Source organism: Arachis ipaensis, chromosome B5, assembly GCF_059453495.1.
Source record: "Arachis ipaensis isolate K30076 ecotype BB chromosome B5, ASM5945349v1, whole genome shotgun sequence".
In the NCBI taxonomy this organism is placed as follows: Eukaryota; Viridiplantae; Streptophyta; class Magnoliopsida; order Fabales; family Fabaceae; genus Arachis; species Arachis ipaensis.
In genome coordinates, this window is record NC_142440.1 from 65,505,341 (window position 1) to 65,527,583 (window position 22,243).

General features: G+C 38.2%; 1 pseudogene; it reads left to right on the forward strand.

Moving 5' to 3' along the window:
* Positions 1-8,023: 8,023 nt before the first annotated feature.
* LOC148564483 (uncharacterized) overlaps positions 8,024-22,243 on the forward strand; it is a 110,074-nt pseudogene continuing 95,854 nt past the window's right edge.

Below are 22,243 nucleotides of genomic sequence, written 5' to 3' on the forward strand. Positions count from 1 at the left end.
GAGCTACAGCCATAGCTTGAGCCTGAGCCACAGCCCGGCGCGACTGTTGACCCCCAGCCCGTGCTACATCAGTAGCATCAAGGACGATGCTTCATCCTAAAGTGTGGGGAGGTCACCGTTCGTGATCAGTGGATAGCATTTGTGTGGTGAACTTTCGGACATTTATCTTCTTGTTTCTGCTACTTTATTTCATTTTGCACTTTATCTTTGAGATCACTTTGAGACTATTGTATATATTTGTTATCTTGGGATTACTTTATCGTAGTTGTCACATTTTGCACCTTAGATGGTATACATTTCATATTTTGGTTGAATTTTTATTATATAGTTGTTTTAGCCTTTTTGGTTGTGAATTGGAAAAATATTGTGAATTGTTGAAACCTAGTTGACCCCCTTTACGTATGAAATTTGCTTTGATTGGAAAAGGGGTAAACTAAGAAAATTTTTTTTAGTTAGTTTTCTAAATCACAACCTTGCATTAGAATAAGCTTAGTCAATATGATGAAAACTTCCAAAAAATCCATTTCTAGGGCACCACTGATAAACCATTGTTTTATGGTTTATATTGTGTTTAATTGTGTGGTTTTATCAATTCTTTACCCACTTATTCATATGATAAGCATGTATTTACAATTCCTTCCCAAAATTACTCCATGGTTGAAAAATTGCTTCCTAGAGACTTTTAATTATGTATTTTAATTCTCCTTTATTCCATTCGATGCTGTGATCCGTGTGTTAATTGTTTTAGGCTTCATAGGGCATGAATGGCTTGGAAATTGGAGAGGAGGCTTGCAAAAATGGAAGGAACATAAGAAACTAAGGAGATGACCAGCGAGCAATGACGCGAGCGCATGGCCCACGCAAACGTGCGAAGTGAAGAATTCGCAATGACGCGGACGCGTGCCTGACGTAAACGCGTGGATTGGAGTCTACACGAATGACGCAAACGCGTAAACCACGCGAATGCGTGACAAGGAAAATCGCTCACTGACGCGAACGCATGGACATCGCGTATGCGTGACCTGCCCGATCTGCAAAAATAACAGAATACGCTGGGGGAGATTTCGGGCCGCTTTTTGACCCAGTTTTCGGCCCAGAAACGCAGACTAAACCTAGGGAACATGCAGAGACTCAACACGCATCCACACACATTGAGATTCACACATTAGGATTGCTCTTAGTTTTAGATATGAGTTTTTAGAGTTGCATTACATTAATAGTTTATGCTTTTGCTTGAATTTTTGGATGCTGAAACTCATTACCTCCGTTGAAGACATTACTTTAGTTTGTTTTCTTATTCCTTTATTTTTAATTAGTTACTCATTGACTCTATTCAATTAAGTATGTTACATTTTGAATTTATTAATATATGAAGTTATTTTTATTTTAATTAATTCTAATTCTCTATTTTATTTTAATTAATTATGTCTTCTCATATTTTTATGATTATTAATTTCATGTCAATGGAGTAGAATTTCTACTTGACATGGGGTTGATTAAGAGGTGATACTTGAGTTGGAATGCTCAAGTGCTTGGTTAAACTGGATGTTGTTGGCTAATTCCATACCTACTAACACTAGACCTCCCCAAGGGAGAGGGCTAGGATCTGAGGGTGAGAGTTAGTTCAATCACCATACCTTTTCTTATTTAGTAAGGGAAAATCGAGTGAGAACAACAACCTTTTTACACCACACTTGAGAAGATCCCAACAAGGATAGAAGTTCCACTTAATTATTCCCCCAGTCAAGGCCTTTTATTCAGAGTATCAATAATTATTCTTAGTTTATTTTTATTGCATTAATTCACAATTAATTTAATTGCTCATTATCAATCTCAACATTCTGGGAATTTTCTGATTAATAAATTAGCACTCTTTCTTGTAACTCGTTGGGAGACGACCTGGGAGTCATACTCCCAGTATTTTATTTCTAAAATTTTGTAACAACCCTTTTTAAATTGGTGAGACGGATCTTAGCCGGTTAAGAGCTATACGTACAACGCTGTTCTCTCAATTGAAATCTCTAAATTGGTTAACTTCTGCCACGCACCAACCACCCCAATTGGTTTGAAAAATTTTTTTAGGACTTGCTTGAATTACACACTTTGTGGATCATGTTTTGAGCAAAGAACACAAGCATGCAAGTTTTGAACCTTAATTGTGTGGTTACATCATATAACCACTTATTTTCATTCTTGTGTGAATTATTCTCTCCCTATGAGTGTAATCTTTGATTTGTTTGATTCTTTATGTCCATTACTTTGTGTACACATGCATTTATATGATTGAGGCCATTGTTCAAATAGCTCACTTACCCAGATAGCCTACCTTTTATCTTCCATTGTTAGCCAATTTGAGCCGATGCTTAACCCATTTGTTCATAAGTGTAACACATTACAAGCCTAAGTGAAAAACAATAAATATCCCCTATTTGGATCTTTGATTAGCTTAGGCTAGTGAGAGTGTTCATTACTAGATTTTGGGAAAGTTGGGTACATTGGGTAGAGATAAAAGTGTGTTTTTGTAGTTGTATTGGAAATCTTGGGAATTGGGTACACACTCACATATTAATAATGTGTCAACCATATGCATTGATGCCCTTGTACATATTTTAGTTCCAAAAAAAAAGAAGAAAAGAAAAAGAAGTGCAATAAAAAGGGGACAAAAATGCCCCAAGGTGAAGTTCAATAATAATCAAATCATATGTATGGTGATCAAAAGAGAATGCATGAGTGTGTGGAAAAGTGAAGAATGGATAGCTAGGATTATTTAGAATTGTATAGGTTGTCATAAGTTAGGTGGGAAGTTTAAGTTAATCAAAGATTCAAATCTCAAGCTCACTTGACCATATGCACCATACCTTGACCCTAGTCCCATTACAACCCATGGGAAAGTCCTCATGATATTTGTATGCATGCATAAAGTAATTGTTGATTGTTAGATAAAAAATAAACCTTAGAGAGCATGATTAGGGAAGACTTGAGTGAATCAATCCCCTATACACTTGAGTGCCTAGAGCGGATACACATCTGGTGAGGGTTCGATTGCTCAATTACATGTTTCCACCCATAATTATCTTTTCTTGCAAGTTTGTAACATCTTTCAATGATTCAATTCAATTGTGGGTTGAGTTGATTGCTATTGCCTTAGCCCTTGTGTTTGTATATGTATTCTTGGAGATTGATTTATTTTTACTAAGTGGATGCATTCATGTAGATAGATTTCGTATAGATAGATTGCATTTAGTTAGTTTGCATTGAATAAATGTTGATACCCCTTTGCTTCTTTCTTGATTTTAGCATGAGGACATGCTTAGTTTAAGTGTGAGGAGATTTGATAAACCCTAATTTTGTGGTTTATCTTGTGCTTATTTTAGGGGATTTTATTACCTTTTCCCATATTTATTCAATGAAATAGCATGGTTTTGTAATTCTCGCTTCTATTATGCTTAAGTGTAAAAACATGCTTTTTAGGCCCTTAAATTGGTGATTTTAACTCACTTTAATTCCATTCGATGCCTTGATGTGTTTGTTGAGTGATTTCAGGTTTATAAGGCAAGTATTGGATAGAAGAAATGAGGAAAAAAGCATACAAAGTGGATAACGCATGAGGAAACAAGGATTGGGAATGCATCGATGGGCGCGCTGATGACAAGTCATCTTAGCCTAGTTTCACTAGCCTTTTTCTTTTGTTTTCAATTGATTTATGCACTTTCTTGAGCCATAAGCAAGCCAATTGGGTAGATTTCCATGTTTCTTTTGATTTAATCAACCATAGATAAATTAATGCAATTTCATGAGGATTTATGTTATAATTGCCACATATTATGAAAGAATGACAAACTCATGATTTTGAGCATAGCTTTGATGTGTTTGGTTGATTGATGATAGGTGAAGAAAGCTTGGAGAATGGTTGAAGCAAGAAGAAATGGCTAGGAGCAAGAGAGAACAAAAAGTTTGAGCAAAAGTTTGCCTCAAACTTTAGCTCAAACTTTCGGATAAGTGAAAACACACCAGGGAACAAAAAGCTTGAGCAAAAGTTTGCCTCAAACTTTAGCTCAAACTTTTGGGAGAAAAGCTTGAGCCAACGTTTGCCTCAAACTTTTTGGCAAACGTTGGCATCATAAATCAACACCCTGGAGAGAAAAAGTTTGCGCCAACGTTTGCCTCAAACTTTTTGGCAAACGTTGGCGCCATCAACAACACACCCTGGAGACAAAAAGTTTGCGCCAACGTTTGCCTCAAACTTTTTGGCAAACGTTGGCGTCATGAGTGTGCATAAGGGGCCAACGTTTGAGCAAAAATTTGACCCCAAACTTTGGCTCAAACGTTGGTAGCAGCAAGAACGGGGCAGCTAATGTAAAAAGTTTGAGTAAAAGTTTGCCTCAAACTTTTACTCAAACTTTTACTCAAGCTTTTATAATTCCCAACCCGGTTCACTTCGGTTCTCTCTCCAACTCCAAGAGCAATCAACCAAGGCCTCTATCAACCCAATTCCATCAAGAGCAAAGGCCCAATTCAAGGCTTGAAGACCATTTGAAGAAAGTGTATAAATAGCTTAAGATTTAAGTTTTGGGGGAGCTTTCCTTTTCGGTTTTGATTGGGTAGTTTTGTAGAGAGCTCACCTTTACATTTTGGCATTGTTGTTTTAGAATTCAAGAGAATTGGGGAGGAGAATTGATCTCTCTTCTTCCTTGTTCTTGCTTGAGCACTCTTTACTTTTCTTGCTTCGGATCTTGGGTGGAGAATTGAAGAACTTCTGTTTCAATCTCACCTTGAGATCTTGTTTAATTTTCCGCATCATTGAATTTCAGTTTCTGTTAATTGCTTCTTCTTTTACTTTCTCTGCAATTTACATTTCTTCATTTCGTTTGCAATCGTTCTTGCTGGATCTAGGAGGGCATTGAGATCTAGACTTGGTTATCTAGTCTCTTGAGTCCTAAGATATGGATTTCCCATTTTCGATTCTCTGTTTAATGCTTTTCAAGCCCATTTACAATTCCGTTTTAGATCCGATTCAATTCAAGTCATCTTTTACTTTTCTGTTTATTGAATTTTACTTTTCCTTGTTTGATTTCTGAAATTCCCATTCCCAATTCCCTTTACAATTCAAGCCATTTACATTTCTTGCACTTTAAGATTCTGCAATTTACTTTTCTTGCATCCTAAGTTTCTGCCATTTAATTTCTTGCTCTTTAAAATTTAGCAATTTTACATTTCAGTTCTCTTTAAATTCATGCCAATTGTCCCTCTCCCTTTACTTTCCATGCAATTTAAATTCTGTTAATCACAAATCTCTCAACCAAATCATGATTCGCTTGACTAAATCAACCACTAAGCTAAAATTGCTCAATCCTTCAATCCCTGTGGGATCGACCTCACTCCCGTGAGTTATTATTACTTGATGCGACCCGGTGCACTTGCCGGTGAGTTTTGTGTTGGATCATTTTCCACACATCATATTTTTGGCGCCGTTGCCGGGGATTGATTAGATTGACAATGATTAAGTGAGGTGGTGATCTAGATCTAGCATTTTTCTTTTCTATTTCTCAAATTTTTGACTAACACGCTAACTGTTTGAAGTTTTGCTTAAACTAAACTTCATTCTAGCAATAGATTGAAGAGTTACTGGTGGTGTTTCTTGTGTTTTGTTTGTATGTCAGGTACAGGGAGATCCATTCCTGTTTTATCTGAAACTGACCAGAGAACTCTTAGAAGGTTGAGAAGAGCTGAAAGAGGGAAAAATATTGTTGGAGAGGAAGAATCTGAGGAAGAATATCACGAGATGGAAGGAGATCCATATAATCCAGAAGGAGGGGTTAACAATAACCCACAGCAGAGGAGAGTTTTGTCCTCCTATACCTTTGCAAATGCTAGACATTGTGGAAGCAGCATTCTCACCCCTAATGTCAATGCAAATAACTTTGAATTGAAGCCATAACTCATTACATTGGTCCAAAACAATTGCTCGTTTGGGGGAGGACCATTGGAGGATCCAAATCAACATCTATCTACCTTCTTAAGGATTTGTGACACTGTCAAGTCCAATGGCGTGAATCCTGAGACTTACAAGCTTCTGTTGTTCCCGTTCTCATTAAGGGACAAGGCCGTACAATGGCTTGAAACTTTTCCTCAAGGAAGCATCACTAGCTGGGATGATTTGGTGACTAAATTTCTAGCCAAATTCTATCCACCTCAAAGAGTCATCAGGCTGAAAACTGAGGTGCAAACATTCACACAATTGGATGCTGAAAATCTGTATGAAGCATGGGAGAGATACAAGGCTCTGCTGAGGAAATGTCCACCAGAAATATTCACTGAGTGGGACAAGCTACAGAACTTCTATGAAGGACTCACTCTAAAGGCTCAAGAATCACTTGACCACTCAGCTGGAGGATCATTGCAACTGATGAAAACAGCAGAAGAAGCTCAAAATCTTATTGACATGGTGGCCAACAATCAATATTTCTTTACTCATCAAAGAAATCGTCAACCATCACAAAGGAGAGGAGTAATGGAGCTAGAAGGGGTGGACTCAATCTTGGCTCAAAACAAGATGATGCAGCAGCAAATTCAACAACAATTTGAGCAAATGGCCAAGAGGATTGATAGCCTCCAAGTTGCAGCAGTTAACACAAGCCAACCATCATCCACATGGGGGCAAAATGAAGAAACTCAAGAGGAGCAGCAGCAAGAACAAGTCCAGTACATGCACAACCAAGGACCAAATGAAGTGTATGGTGATACATACAATCCATCCTGGAAGAACCACCCAAACCTCAGATGGGGAGATAATCACACCCAAAACCAACAACCATGGCAGAGGAACTCAAACCAAAACACTTCAAGAAACAACCAAAACCACAACCAGCAGCAAACTAACCAAAACACCTACAGAAAACCTCAAAACAACTACCCCAACCCCAACCATTACCAATCTAATAACCAACCCACCAACCAAAATGCCTACCATCCACCATCCACATCTCACAACCCACCACAAGCATCACCTGAATCTCAAAGACTCACTAACTTGGAGACCTTGATAGACAAAATGTTGAAACACCAGGAAATGACAATCAAGAACCATGAAGCCTCCATGAAGAGCCTAGAAAGCCAAATTGGGCAAATCTCCAAACAGATTTCTGTTGAGAGACCTTCAAGCTCACTACCGAGTGACACAATCCCAAATCCTAAGGAAGAATGCAAGGCAATACAATTAAGGAGTGGGAGAACATTGAAGAGCAGCAAAAGACCACTAGAAGAGGAACAGCCAACACACACAGAGGAAGCCAATAATGATGATGCAATGGCAAGCGAGCAAGCTTCAAAGCAAACTCAAGAAAAGGAGGAACAATAAAAAATTCCAAAAAAGGGGAATGAAGCAATTGAAGAACCAACAAAGAATCAAAAGCAACAAGCAGAGAAGACCTTTGTACCTCCACTGCCATATCCCCAGAGATTCAACAAGGAGGCAAAGGACCAATAATTTCACAAGTTCCTTGAGACTTTCAAGAAGTTGGAGATAAATATTCCCTTGGCTGAGGCACTGGAGCAGATGCCCCTATATGCCAAGTTTATGAAGGAGCTAATCAACAAGAAGAGAAGTTGGCAAGAAAAGGAAACTATCATGCTCACTGAAGAATGTAGCGCTGTGATCCAGATGGGTATTCCACCAAAGCTCAAAGATCCAGGGAGTTTTATAGTCTCATGCACCATAGGCAAGATAACATTGGAAAACGCCCTGTGTGATCTAGGTGCCAGCATCAACTTGATGCCTCTATCATTGATGAAAAAGCTTGCCATAGAAGAAATTAAACCCACCAGGATGTCATTAGTCATGGCCGATAGATCAATCAAGACACCCAATGGTATTGTGGAGAATTTACTAGTGAATGTTGGAAAGTTTATCTTCCCCGCAGACTTCGTAATCTTAGACAACGAAGGGGAAGGAAGCAGCTCAATCATTTTGGGGAGACCATTTCTAGCCACAGCAAGAACCACTATTGATGTGGAGAAGGGAGAAATGACCTTCAGGGTGCATAATGAACAAATAGTAATCAGTGTCTTCAAATCAATGCAACACCCCTCAAAGCAAGAAAATTACATAAATGTGGATATGATAGAAGGGCTAGTAGAAGAAATATTTGAAGACGACTATTTGGAGCATCAGAAAGAACAAAGAGAGGAAGTGATAGAAATACTCATTGAAGGCAAGAAAGAGGATAAACCAAAACAGGAGTTGAAACCTCTCCCTCCTCACCTCAAGTACGTGTTTCTTGGGGAAGCAGAGGCATTACCAGTGATTATAAATTCCTCTTTGAACATGGATGAGGAAGCAAGGTTGATTGAAGTATTAAAAACTCACAAAACAGCCTTGGGGTGGACAATTGAGGACATCAAAGGCATCAGCCCTGCTATTTGCATGCATAAAATTTTATTGGAGGAAGAATCAAAACTTGTGGTTCAACCTCAAAGAAGACTCAACCCAACCATGAAAGAGGTGATTCAAAAAGAAGTGATGAAGCTATGGAATGCAGGGATAATTTTTCCAATCTCAGACAGCTCTTGGGTGAGTCCGGTTCAAGTTGTGCCAAAAAAGGGAGGAATGACAGTCATCACCAATGAAAAGAATGAGTTGATCCCCACTAGGACAGTGACTGGGTGGAGAATGTGCATAAACTACAGGAGATTGAATGATGCAACAAGAAAAGATCATTTTCCTTTGCCATTCATTGATCAAATGTTGGAAAGACTAGCAGGCCATGCTTATTATTGCTTCCTGGATGGGTATTCTGGTTACAATCAAATAGTGGTGGACCCCAAGGATCAAGAAAAGACCTCCTTCACATGCCCATTTGGAGTTTTTGCCTATAGAAGGATGCCCTTTGGGCTGTGCAACGCCCCAGCCACTTTTCAAAAGTGTATGCTTTCTATTTTTTCTGATATGGTGGAAAAATTTTTAGAAGTCTTCATGGATGATTTTTCTGTTTTTGGCAATTCATTTAACACTTGCTTGCATAACTTAACTCTTGTTTTGAAAAGATGCCAAGAAACTAATTTGGTGTTGAATTGGGAAAAATGCCATTTCATGGTTCCGGAAGGAATAGTTCTTGGGCATAAAGTGTCATGTAGAGGTATAGAAGTTGATAAAGCTAAAATAGAAGTTATTGAAAAACTCCCTATACCTGTTAATGTGAAAGCAGTAAGAAGTTTTCTTGGGCATGCTGGCTTCTACAGAAGGTTCATCAAGGATTTTTCAAAAATAGCAAAACCATTGAGTAATTTACTAATGAATGATGTTCCCTTCATTTTTGATGATAACTGTAGACATGCCTTTGAAATTCTCAAGAGAAAGCTCATTACAGCACCAATCATCACACCCCCTGATTGGAATTTACCTTTTGAACTTATGTGTGATGCAAGCAACCTTGCTATCGGTGCTGTACTGGGGCAAAAGAAGGACAAATTACATCATGTCATATATTATGCTAGCAAAGTGTTGAATGAAACATAGAAAAATTATACCACCACTGAAAAAGAACTTTTAGCAATTGTATATGCATTTGATAAGTTTAGACAATACTTGATCGGTTCAAAAGTTATAGTATACACTGACCATTCTGCTCTCAAGTATTTAATGTCTAAACAGGATTCAAAGCCAAGGCTTATTAGGTGGGTGTTGCTGCTACAAGAATTTGATATTGAAGTGAGGGATAGGAAGGAAAGTGAAAATCAAGTAGCAGATCATCTATCAAGAGTGCCACAAGAAGCTAAGCAAGACAAACTACATCAAGTAAATGAGAACTTCCCTGATGAACATCTTTTCCAAATTCAAGAAATACCTTGGTTTGCTGACATAGCAAACTACAAGGTAGGAAGGAAGATACCTCAAGAATTTTCCAAGCAACAAATGAAGAAATTACTCAATGAAGCAAGGAAGTTCTTGTGGGATGAACCTTTTCTATTCAAGAGATGCTCTGATGGAATGATTAGGAGGTGTGTCCCTAAAAGTGAAATGAAGGACATACTATGGCATTGCCATGGCTCAGCATATGGTGGACACTTTGGACCAGAGAGAACAGCTGCAAAGGTATTACAGAGTGGGTTTTATTGGCCAACCATCTTCAAGGATGCCAGAGAGTTTGTTCACCAATGCAATGAATGTTAGAGAACTGGAGGATTGACAAAGAGAAATGAGATGCCTCAAAACTTCATCCTGGAAGTGGAGGTGTTTGACTTATGGGGCATTGATTTCATGGGACTTTTTCCTCCTTCCTACTCTTTCAGATATATCCTGGTGGCAGTAGAGTATGTATCAAAGTGGGTGGAAGCCATAGCCACAACCACCTGTGATGCACAGATTGTCCTCTAATTCCTAAAAAAACACATTTTCACAAGATATGGAGTGCCCAAGGGGCTGGTTAGTGATGGTGGTGGTCACTTTTGCAACAAACAGATGGAGAAACTCCTCCACAAATATGGAGTAATCCATAAAGTAGCCACACCTTACGACCCTCAGACTAATGGCCAGGCTGAACTCGCAAATAGGGAACTGAAGAAGATCATAGAAAAAACAGTGGGAAGCACGAGAAAGGATTGGGCTAGGAAGTTAGAAGATGCCTTATGGGCATATAGGACAGCTTACAAAATCCCTATTGGCAAGTCACCCTTTCAGTTATTATATGGCAAATCCTGTCACCTCCCTATAGAGCTGGAACACAGAGCTTTTTGGGCCACTAAACTCCTCAACCTTGATTCCCAAGCTGCAGGAGAGAAAAGGTTGTTACAACTAAATGAGTTAGATGAATTCAGGCTAGAAGCCTATGAGAGTGCTAAGATATACAAGGAAAGAGCTAAGAGGTGGCATGATAAGAAGATCACAAAGAAGGAGTTCAAGCCAGGATAACAAGTGCTCCTGTATAACTCAAGGCTTAAGATCTTCCCTGGCAAACTTAAGTCTAAGTGGACTGGCCCGTACTTGGTGACAAAGGTTTTTCCTTATGGGAGTATTGAATTGCTAGATGAAGCAACAAAGAGTCAATTTACAGCAAACGGTCACAGAGCAAAGCTGTACTTGGGAGGACAATGGGATAAGGAAAAAGAGGTTCAGAACCTACAACCTTCTTGAAAAGAATTGAAGAATGTCAAGCTAATGACAATAAAGAAGCGCTTGTTGGGAGGCAACCCAACCTGAGGTAGTTTTCTTTTCATAGCCTTTTCAATAAAAATGTTGAATAATTGGTATGCATTGCAAGGAGCTAAGTTTGGTGTTGCACACCAAAACAATTTAAGGGAGAATGAAGGATTCTAAGTTTGGTGTTCCACCAAAACCTCATTTAAAAGCACATTCTCACCTCCTGCACAATACTAGCTCTAAGCAATCAAACAGGTTATTCACTTACTTAACTGATTTCTAGTTTTTATTCCATAACCTTTAGTAAGGAAACAAGATTTTACATATAGTCAACCTGTTGCATCAGAGGAAGTGGCAAGGAATTAAGTTTGGTGTTCCCACACCAAATCAAACCCAAAAGCCACACTCAATTCATGCATACTAACTAGTCACCTAAGGGCTTGAGAAGCAAGCAACTTTTGAGAATTGTGCAGGGAACTCACTACCATTTGAAGACACTATGCATCATAACTCAAAAGGACACAACAGAAAGAAGGACAAAGGAACTGCAAACCAATAGGTTGTATCTACACTTAACTCTTACTGTTGAAAAATGCTTTGACTTGTGTCTTGCTAAAGTGTTCATCTAGTACAAGTAGAATCACTCTTAAAATAAGTAAGCTAGCCTATATGTGTGCTTGTGTGTTTACTTTCACTGAACAAAAAGCATGCTTTGTCCCATGCATCTTTAATTCAATAAAAGAAATGTTTGAATGTGAAGTGAGATAGTTCTCTGTTAGATAGAAGTACAATAAAAGTAAGTGGTGGTATGAATGTGTGATTGCATAATAGCTCACTTTTAATGAATAAGAGAACTAGGATGTCTCCTCTTAAGTAGAAAGTGGCCTACTGTCTATGAATCTCAATCAAATAAAAGTCCTTGGTTAAAAAGAAAAAAAAACAAAAAAAAAGAGAAAAGAAAAAGCCAAAAATGGCAACAGAACAAAAGAAAAACAAAAAGAAACAAAGCTAGACACCAATAGCTTGAACCTTAGAATATATGCCTGTGGTGTCTTTGTACTAGGATCTGCTTGGATTATTAAGCTCTTTGAAGTGCATCAACACTTGGTAACTTGGGTTAACTAACCCGGGATCATCAGCTGAAAATCCACTATCAAGAGCAACCTAACTACAAGGCATTTAGTAACCCAAAGAGGTGCTGGGCATCAATGTTTTAAGAAGGAATGTGAGCCAAGTGTCTTTAGTGAATAATGTGTCAAGTATAAAGAAATCAATGAACTTGTTACACATGACACTCAAATAAAGCTTATGAACAAAATAATAGCCAAGGATAAAGGAATAATGAGAGGTCATAGCAGTGTGTTGCTTGATGCTTGAAGAAGACTTTCTAGGCATAAGAGTCAATAAGAAGTGAGTGTTTACATATCCACATAAAACCCCATGAACTACCAATAATACTCTGCTAGCATGAACATCATCTTCCATTTCATTGTTTCTTCTCAATAATTCATTTCTTACTTGGGGACAAACAAGCTTTAAGTTTGGTGTTGTGATGACAAGTCATCTTAGCCTAGTTTCACTAGCCTTTTTCTTTTGTTTTCAATTGATTTATGCACTTTCTTGAGCCATAAGCAAGCCAATTGGGTAGATTTCCATGTTTCTTTTGATTTAATCAACCATAGATGAATTAATGCAATTTCATGAGGATTTATGTTATAATTGCCACATATTATGAAAGAATGACAAACTCATGATTTTGAGCATAGCTTTGATGTGTTTGGTTGATTGATGATAGGTGAAGAAAGCTTGGAGAAAGGTTGAAGCAAGAAGAAATGGCTAGGAGCAAGAGAGAACAAAAAGTTTGAGCAAAAGTTTGCCTCAAACTTTAGCTCAAACTTTCGGATAAGTGAAAACACACCAAGGAACAAAAAGCTTGAGCAAAAGTTTGCCTCAAACTTTAGCTCAAACTTTTGGGAGAAAAGCTTGAGCCAACGTTTGCCTCAAACTTTTTGGCAAACGTTGGCATCATAAATCAACACCCTGGAGAGAAAAAGTTTGCGCCAACGTTTGCCTCAAACTTTTTGGCAAACGTTGGCGCCATCAACAACACACCCTGGAGACAAAAAGTTTGCGCCAACGTTTGCCTCAAACTTTTTAGCAAACATTGGCGTCATGAGTGTGTATAAGGGGGCCAACGTTTGAGCAAAAGTTTGACCCCAAACTTTGGCTCAAACGTTGGTAGCAGCAAGAACGGGGCAGCTGATGTAAAAAGTTTGAGTAAAAGTTTGCCTCAAACTTTTACTCAAACTTTTACTCAAGCTTTTATAATTCCCAACCCGGTTCACTTCGGTTCTCTCTCCAACTCCAAGAGCAATCAACCAAGGCCTCTATCAACCCAATTCCATCAAGAGCAAAGGCCCAATTCAAGGCTTGAAGACCATTTGAAGAAAGTGTATAAATAGCTTAAGATTTAAGTTTTGGGGGAGCTTTCCTTTTCGGTTTTGATTGGGTAGTTTTGTAGAGAGCTCACCTTTACATTTTGGCATTGTTGTTTTAGAATTCAAGAGAATTGGGGAGGAGAATTGATCTCTCTTCTTCCTTGTTCTTGCTTGAGCACTTTTTACTTTTCTTGCTTCGGATCTTGGGTGGAGAATTGAAGAACTTCTGTTTCAATCTCACCTTGAGATCTTGTTTAATTTTCCGCATCATTGAATTTCAGTTTCTGTTAATTGCTTCTTCTTTTACTTTCTCTGCAATTTACATTTCTTCATTTCCTTTGCAATTGTTCTTGCTGGATCTAGGAGGGCATTGAGATCTAGACTTGGTTATCTAGTCTCTTGAGTCCTGAGATATGGATTTCCCATTTTCGATTCTCTGTTTAATGCTTTTCAAGCCCATTTACAATTCCGTTTTAGATCCGATTCAATTCAAGTCATCTTTTACTTTTCTGTTTATTGAATTTTACTTTTCCTTGTTTGATTTCTGAAATTCCCATTCCCAATTTCCTTTACAATTCAAGCCATTTACATTTTTTGCACTTTAAGATTCTGCAATTTACTTTTCTTGCGTTCTAAGTTTCTGCCATTTAATTTCTTGCTCTTTAAAATTTAGCAATTTTACATTTCAGTTCTCTTTAAATTCATGCCAATTGTCCCTCTCCCTTTACTTTCCATGCAATTTAAATTCTGTTAATCACAAATCTCTCAACCAAATCATGATTCGCTTGACTAAATCAACCACTAAGCTAAAATTGCTCAATCCTTCAATCCCTGTGGGATCGACCTCACTCCCGTGAGTTATTATTACTTGATGCGACCCGGTGCACTTGCCGGTGAGTTTTGTGTTGGATCGTTTTCCACACATCACGCGCAAGCGTACAAGGTGCGCGCGCGCAGAAGTGACTTCGCATAGAGACGCACACGCGTACATGACACGTACGCGCGGATGAAGAAATAGCCAATCGAAGCGCACGCGCACATGGCGCGTACACGCCGATACTCGCACGGGACCCATTTAAAGGTAAAACACTGGGGCATTTTCTGAGCTGCCCGGGCCCAAATCCAACTTGTTTCTGAGTATATTTCATGCAGAATTGAAGTCCAAGCAAAGGGGGAGCAATTAGTTAGTCAACATGAGCCTTTAGTTAGTTTTCTAGAGAGAGACGCTCCCTCTTCTCTTTAGAATTAGGTTAGGATTAGGTTAATTTGTCTTGGATCTTGAATTAATTACTTGATTTCATCTTGTTTCTTTTACAATTTCTCATTTCTACATCTTGACTTTCTTAGTTGTAATGTTAATTTCTCATTTTGCTTTCTTGTATGTTAATGAATATTGTTGGATCTAATTTCCTTTTAATGCAATTTTATGTTTCCATGTCTCTTTATTGTTTATCTTCATTGTTATTGTTGAGTTTTTGCTTATGTTAGTTATGGGTTTCCTTAATTTTAGTGTTTTGGGATGTTTATTTTTATTGCACATTAGGTGTTTGATAGAATGCTACTTATAGTTTGTGAGTAGTTCTCTTGACCCTTGGCCTAGGCTAAGGGGATTGAGTGATCTTGAGTCCTTGGGCTTCATTGAATTGGTAATTCTAGAACCCTTGGGGGTTAATTCGATAACCATTGACTCTAGCCTACTACTAAGTTAATTAATAGCTAGGTTGGGACTTATGGATTGATGTTGATTAAGCCATTTGACGTACTCCAAGCCTAGGAGTAAACATTACGTACTTAAGGCTTTAGTCAGTAGACCTAATGAGCTCGGTTCCTAATAATTATCAATAATTGATTTGTTGACAAGGATGGTGATCTCAATTTCCCATATCTAGCCAAGAGTTTTTTATCTTACTTTCTTTAATTAGTTGTTTGATTTACCTCTTTCTTGCTCCCTTTATAAATCAAAACCCATTTGCCCTTTCATAGCCAATAATTGACACTTCATTGCAATCCCTTGTTAGATGACCCGGAGTCTAAATACTTCGGTTAAGAACCAATATTTTTGGGGTTTGTACTTGTGACAACCAATATTTTTGCATGTGAGAATTCTCTGTTGGTTTAGAACTATACTTGCAATGACATTTCATTTGTGAAATTCTAAATCGTATAAGGAATTCGTTCATCAAAATGGCGCCGTTGCCGGGGATTGCAATGGTGCTATGTTATTGGCTATTGTATATATTGTGAATAGCTTGATTTTTTTTGGTTTGCTTGTTGGTTTTTGCTAGTTGTAGGGCTTAATTTTCTTTATTTCTTGTTAGCTTTTGTTTTTATTTTCTCTTTGATGGCCCCGAAGACTATGTTGGTATAGAATTTCTCAACAAAATCCCGTTGCAAGTATAGCTCTTCCCAACAACAATCCTCGGGTATCAAATTTAGAAGGAAATTGGTTGTCACAAGTTCAACCCCAATAAAATTAACCGAAGTATTTAAACCTCGGGTCGTCTCACAAGGAATAGGCAAACATGTGCTTCGACATTGGTTAGAAATCCGGGGTTGCAAGTCATGAGCAAGAAATTAAACTAGAAATCTTAACAAGCAAGTAATCTTGGAATGCAAGAAACTAATTCAAACAACTAAAGCAAGATTTGAGTAATTCTAACTAACAAGATAACATTCAATATAATTCTATTCTAAAACTAAACAATCAACTATAACTAAGACAAAGCAAGTAAGAATTTTGGGTTTTCAAATATGAATAACAAAAGCAACTCTTGGCTAGACATGGGAATTGGGGTCACTATCCTTGTCTAATAACCATATCTTGACAATTATGAGGAACCAAACTCATTAAGTCTACTTCTATACTTGAAGTATGTTAAATGGTTTAGTCAACATCAACCCATAAGGTCCAACCTCACTACTAATTAACCTAGTAGTAGACTAGTGTCAATGGCTATCAAATTGACCACTAAGAGTTCCCAAATCATCAAATTCATTAGACCCAATGACTCAAGTTTACCCATTTCCCTTAGCCTAGGCCAAGAGTAAGGAGAACTACTCCATAATCAATGGAAACATTTCATCAAACACATGGTAAGCATTAATGAAAGACCTATTCAAATTGCAATTAAATTGGAACTAACAAGTACCCACTAACAATTATCAACATACAATCACTCAAACAACACAATTAATCATGGAAATCATCAATGCAATAATAACAAATCAAGATCTACAAGATTCATGAAATGAGTATAAAATGACAAACAACAAGGAAAAATAAAACTAACACAAGATCTAAACAAAATTATACTAGAGAATTCAAATTAAACAATTAAAACTAGTAATTAATAAGATCCAATTCAGAATTCAACAAGGGAAGATCAAATTAAAGCTAGATCTAGAGAGGAACAAGGGTTTCTCTCTCTAGAAGAACAAAGAACCAAAACTATCTAAAAATTGTGTCTAAGTGTAAAATGATTGATCCTCCCTTTCCCCCTAGCATCCTTGGGTCTTTTCCATGCAGAAACAGCTTGAATTTGGGCCTGATGAGCCTCAAAAATCGCCAGGCACGATTTCCTTTAATGAGGTCACGTGCAGCTTTCCGCGCGTGCACGCCATGCGTGCGTGCGTGCCGATTGCTTTTGTGATCCACGCGTGTGCACCATGTGCGCGCGCGCGTCGGTGGGATTTCTCTGATCCGCGCGGATGCGTCCATCCTTGCACACCACTTCCAGCTGCCTTTATCCATGCGTACGCGTGAGGTGCGCGTGCGCGTCCATGATGGAATTCCCAAAATCCAAATCTTCATGTTCCTTCCTCTTGTGCATGCTTTCTTTCTCTTTTCTAGGCCATCCTTGCCCTATAAATTCTGAAATCACTCAACAAACACGTCACGGCATTGAATGGTAATAGAAGAGAATCAAAATATAGCAATTTTAAGGCAAAATAAGCATGTTTTTCTTCATGAAGCAATATTAGGAAGAGAACAAAAAACCATGCATTTCTTGTGAATAAGTGTGAAAAATATTGACAAAATCCCCTAAATTCTTCACAATATAAACCATAAAATTGGGGTTTATCAAATTTCCCCACACTTAAACCAAGCATGTCCTCATGCTTAAAATAAAAAGACCAAAGATCATGGTAAAAAAGGGTTTATGAAGTGCAAATTTCTTAAATGAATGCATGCAACTAATGTAAAATTGTCTATCTACTTGGTCAAGGGTAAATCTATCCTCCAAGAACACATATGAGCATACGGGGTGAAAATGCTATGTAGTTTATGAATCCTACCAAATTGAACATCAACATGAAGTACATATAACTTGCTAGATAAACGCTCGTGAAAGCCGGAAACAAGGAGTTGAGCATCGAACCCTCACCGGAAGTGTATCTGCTCTATTCGCTCAAGTGTATAGGGTTCGTCACTCAATTCTCTCCAAATCATGCTTTCCAAGATTTGTCTTTCATCTAACAATCAACAATTACTTAATGCATGCATAGAAGTATCATGAGGTCTTATTCATGGGTTGTAATGGGGCTAGGGTGGAGGTAAGGATGTATATAGTCAAGTGAGCTTAAAATTTGAGTCCTTGATTAACCTAAGATTTCACTCGACACATAGAACAACCTATACAACTATAATACAATACCTAGCTACTTAATGCACGGAAACTTGTCTCTCAACAGATTTCCCTCGGCAAGTATACTAAATTGTCGTCAAGTAAAAACTCACAATAAAGTGAGGTCGAATCCCACAGGGATTGATTGGTCAAGCAACTTTAATTGGAGGAATGTTCTAGTTGAGCTAAGCAGAATCTGATTTGAGAATTGTAGGAAATTAAATGGCGGGAAAGTAAATGGCAGAAAATGTAAATGCTGGAAATAAAGAGCTGAATATAAATGACGGAAAGTAAATTGCAGAATCTTAAATGGGGAATGGGGAATTTAGCATAAAAGTAAATGGCATAAAGTAAAGAGAATTGGTACGATCAGAAATGGGGGATTTATTGGGCTTAGGAGATGTTGCATTTTCCGTATCAAGTTCATTTTCATCTCTTCCTCAATCAATGCATTCATTGATCTCCTTGACAATCTTAAGTGATTGAATTCCAATTCCTTGGTAATTCAATCTCTCAAATCTTGATCAATAGCCAATTCTTTGGTCTAATTGCTCATGAGAAGAGATGAAGTATGGTCACTGATTATACCACATGTATTTCCAAATCAAAGTATTGGGAGAATTATATGTCACCATATCCTCCTAACCCCCAATTTGGTCCAACATGAGAAAGCATTTCTTGCATGATCCCTTCATTCCTCTTCTAAGGTTCCGAAGAGATCCAAGTATGAATAGCTTCTTTTCCAAGACAACTACCCAATGGATGAAGATTGAAAGCTTTTTAGTAAAATCAAGAGAAAAGAAAGAAGAAGAACAATGAAAACTATTATTGATCCATCAAATTACAACAGAGCTCCCTAACCCAATGAAAGGGGTTTAGTTGTTCATTGCTATGGGAATGGAAATTAAAGATGGAGAATGCATTCTGAAAGTAAAACTAGAAGTTGCAGAGAAATTAAATTATACAGAGAGTAGTTCTCTCCATCCCAAAAGCTCCTCTCTAGTTCAAAACTACTCCTATTTATACTACTCTTCTGATCTTCTAGTTGGCTCTTCAAGTCTTGGATATGGGCCTTTGGATCTTGAGTTGAAGCAGTTATCATCTTTAGTGGTCTCAGCTTCACTTGCAGAGAAAGTGTGCAGTAGGCATGGACTTTAGCTTAGGGCGTTAGTGGTGTTAACGTTAAGTGAAATGTGGGGTCGAGAACGTTAGTGACAATCACCTTTTTCACTAACGTTCCTAACCCAAAATGGTCCACGTTAACTTCAACGTTAGTGGCACTAACGTGACCACTAACATTCTCTCTTGGCCCTTCGCAAACGTTACTGGGGTTTATCCTTCCCAATAACGTTGAAAGTACCCATTTCTCCCTACGTTAGAGTTCACGTTAGTATAGTTAACGTGACCTTTAACGTAGGCTTGCCAAATCTTCGAGAGTGTTAGTGACACCTACCTTTTTCACTAACGCTCCAAAATGCCCCTTTCCCACGTTAGTGCCTTATGTTAATTACATTAACGTGACCATTAACGTGGTATTGATTGCCATCTCCAACGTTAGTGACAAAGGTGAGTGTCACTAACGTTGGCTCATCATCCCTTTCCTCCACGTTAGCTTCCATGTTAATGTAATTAACGTGGTAACTAACGTTGGCGATTCCTTGCTCCTTCCACGTTAGAGTTTACGTTAACTAAGTTAACGTGGCTCTTAACGTAGCCAATATGGGCTTAGTCCAACGTTTGTGATAAAGGTGAGTGTCACTAATGTTGGCATTATCTTCCTCTTCTACGTTAGAGTTCACGTTAACTGAGTTAACGTGACTCTTAACGTAGCCAATTGCCCTTTTGGAGCGTTAGTGGCACTCACTTTTACCACTAACGCTTGGAGCTTCCTTTTCCTCCATGTTAACTACCACGTTAATATAGTTAACGTGGTAATTAATGTGGGCTATGATGGCTTCGAAGATGTTATTGGCGATCACTTTTCTCATTAACGTTGCAAGCTAGCTCCCATTCCACGTTAGTGGTCACGTTAGTTAGACTAACGTGGCTACTAACGTGGCTTTTCCTTGCTTCCTTTGTCCTGAAATCAAGCAAATAAAGTGCATCAAAGCTCTAATCCAAGTTATGAGTCATGCATCATCCAATTTGTCATTAAATTCATGCATAATTCTCATGAAATCATATAAAATTAACAACGTTTTCTTGAATCAAGATGTAAGTGAAATTCTACCCAAAAATTGCTTATTTCCTAAGAAAATGCATGAAACTACCCTAAAACAGTAAAGAAAAGGTCAGTGAAACTGGCCAAAATGCCCTGGCATCACAACACCAAACTTAAAGCTTGCTTGTCCCTAAGCAAGTACTGAAACATGAGAATGATGAATGAAATGACAAGAGGAATGAATCATTATTGTGGAAGTCATGTCCTTGGTTTTATGGGGTTTCATGCAAAGCAACTTAGGTACATTCCTTTACTAGCTTTCAGACCTTTATCATGCCCTGGAATACTCACTTGATTGCACCCTTTGAGACTTTTATTTATTGATCCCTTTGTCTTTTCAAGGTTTATTGCATCCTTAGGCTAAGTGCTCTGTGAGGGGGCGACTCTTTAACATAAGCTTTCAGCCAACACTCCCGAACCAGTTGGTTCAAGGTGCTAGGTGTTGAAACACCCCTAAGGACTTACTCCCTCAAGTCTCTCTCCCCCATACATGCACACCACAGGCACATAGTTTGTTATTTTCTTTCCTTGAGGCCTTGGTGTCCATCACCTCTTTGGGTTACTAAATGTTATGTAGCAAGGTTGCTCTTGATAGTGGATTTTCAGTTGATAATCCCGGGTTAGTTAACCCAAGTTACCAAGTGATGAAGCACTCCTAAGAACTTATTCATCCAAGCAGATCCTTGGTACAACAGCACCACAGACACATCCCTCAAGATTCAAGCCCTTGGTGCCTAGCCTTATTTCTTATTACTTTTCTTTCTTTTTCAACTCTTATTGTTCTTTTCCTTTTTCTTATTAGGATCTTGTTATTTAGCTAGTCTCATAGGGTGTGTTTCAAGCATATGACTTCAGGACAGATAGTTGCCTTCCTACCTTGTTGGTGAACCAACTTAGCTAAGTGATTACTACACCACAAGCTTAAGAACCTACTCCACAATTGATCATCACTCTAGTCTTTCATAACATCTCTTTTTTATTTGACTTAAGGGACAAGCATACAAGTGAGCAAGGTGAAAATGAAGACAGGTTACTTGGACCAGCACATATATGACAAAGGCAATGAAAGCAAATATTAAATTCTAGTGATTTAAGCTAAAGAGTAACCATTAATTAGGGGCACATTCAGACTTCCAATTTTTTTTAACATCTCCAGGCATATGGGATCAAGTAGCAATACAACCTTTGGTGGTGCCTTCTGGTTATCTCTTTGTTGTCATCATGCATAGCTTCTGCGTCCTTCTTCGCCTCCTTGGATGGTGGTGCACTGTTTCTATAGAAGGTTGATTGAATTCCTGCAAAGTTATTGGAAGTTGCTTGTTCCCTAAGCACTTGAGGAATAGTTAGCTTGCATGTATACTTGTAAATTTCTGGACTTAATTTGGTGTGTGAACACCAAACTTAGTTCATTGCCTAATGCAGAACTTCATGTGCTTTTATTGATAAAACAACTATGAAATAGAAACTAAACTATTGTTAAGCGGTTTCCCTGATTGGTTGGGGCTAGCAACTTGCCATTGAAGAGGTGTAATATGATTCTAACTGAAATCTTTGGTGGAACACCAAACTTAGAATTACACATTCACTCTTGGATTGGTTTGGTGTGCAACACCAAACTTGGCTCCTCACAATACGAGGGAAACTGCTTATATCCTTTATTGAGATGATCATGAAAAGGAAACTACCTTAGGTTGGGTTGCCTCCCAACGAAGCGCTCTTTTAGCGTCGCTAGCTCGACGATTTCTCCATCAGTTGAGATGATATTTCATTTTGGGGCTTTCCCCCATGTTGCCCATGTAGTGCTTGAGCCTTTGTCCGTTCACGG